The following is a 1,867-nucleotide window of genomic DNA, read 5'->3' on the forward strand; positions in this document are numbered from 1 at the left end:
CACACACCAGTGTATATATATATATATGTATATATATTTTGTTGTTGTTGATTACCTTTGATTCAAGCATAGTGACCCTGTGAACAGAAGTCCTGAAGCCTTTCTATATCTATCGACATTTGTTAAAGTTCATAGTTTCTGGAGCCACGTTGTTTAGGAAGTGGATGCCACTCCTCCTTTAAATATGTGTGTGTGTGTGTGTGTGTGTGTGTATCACACACATATAACTAACTAACGTGTTTAGTTTGGAAATCCATATATGTGTATATAGTGTACAATAAATTATTGCTCTTAGGGAATTGGATCTAATTAGGAAACTTTAATTCCCTTTTAACATTAGACTTCATAGTCTTTTTGTCCAGTTACATTAAGAATTAATTTTTGGCTTGAAACCAATGCTAAATTTGCTTATTCAAATAGAAGCTATGCCAAGGACTTAAAAGATGATGACAGTAATTAGCCCAAATAGTATAGCAGGATCTATTCCAATGAAAATGTCTGTTAAACAGTCTATCTTTCTTTCTTAGTGAAGTTGATCCTTAAAAGGGCATGTATTGTAACCTTCTAAAGAATGACCTTTTACACTCACATCACAGACTGGAGAGTAAAAACTACCATAGTAGTCAAATGAGATGGCTTTTTTTCCCTCATATACAAAATGAGATACATGAAAAAGTGTAGGATTATTATGGTCTTAAGAAGAACACATATATGTCCACCATTTTTAGAGCTAATTTTGATCATTAGATTAGGGATGACAGGAGGTGAATTGATGTCTTTGAGCTGTGGTGCTTGAAAAGAGTATTGAATATACCATGGACCTTTAGGAGAACAAACAGTTTCATCCTGAAGAAGGTGAAGCCAGGCTGCTTCTTATGGGCAAGGGTGCTGACATAATTTAGGCATGTTACAAGAAGGGTCCAGTCTTTGGAGAGAGATGTCATACTTGGGAGGGTGGAGGGACAGGGCAAGGGAGGAAGAACCACTATGAGATGGATTGACCCAGTGACTGGGGTAATGGAGGTAGGTGTGTCAGAGACAATAAGGTTGGCTCAGGATAGAGCAAATTTCACATCTTTTGTACACAGGGTTGCTATGAGTTGCAAGTGATTCAACAGCCCCTAACAAGAGTGGCAAGAAGCTGCACTTTAATACTGAAGGCATGTGGCTGGAATATGCCAGCTGCTCCACAGAAGAAAACCCACCAGAGAGTCAGCTGTGGGTCAGTTCTATCTTGATGTTACACAACAACAACAACAACAACACACTCATGACCTTACATTTAATTGTGCTCATGAAAAACCTATTTCTAGACCAAGAAGCTGTTGTCCTAACAGAGGAAGGGAACATTGCATGGTTTAACAGCAAGACAAGTGTGTATCAGAGCTGTATCCATTCTCCCTACATATTCAATCTATATACCAAGCAAATTATTTGAGAGGCTGGACTTTATGAAGACAAAGGTAGCATCAAGTTTGGAGGAACATTCATCGATAAACTGCATTATGCATTTGAGACAACATTGTTTGCTAAAAGGACGTGAGATGCTTGCTGCAGAAGATCAAGGATTATAGCCTTCCATATGGACTGTATTTCAGCATTAAGGAAACAAAAATACTTACCACTGACTGATAGGTAACATGACAGATTGAAAGAAGACTGAAATTCTTAACTATTTCATTTTGCTTTGGTACATAGTCAACACCCTATATAATCAGTCTCAACCTATCAGCAGTTGTATGAGAGAGACCTAAAAATATGCTCCCATAAAGATGTCAGCCAAGGAAACCCTATTGGGCAGTTCTACTCTGTTCTATAGGTTTTTACGAGTCATAATCAATTCAACAATAGATGATACCTAAAACAA

This window comes from Elephantulus edwardii, unplaced genomic scaffold (assembly GCF_000299155.1).
Source record: "Elephantulus edwardii isolate Elephantulus edwardi_28Jun2011 unplaced genomic scaffold, EleEdw1.0 scaffold00081, whole genome shotgun sequence".
In the NCBI taxonomy this organism is placed as follows: Eukaryota; Metazoa; Chordata; class Mammalia; order Macroscelidea; family Macroscelididae; genus Elephantulus; species Elephantulus edwardii.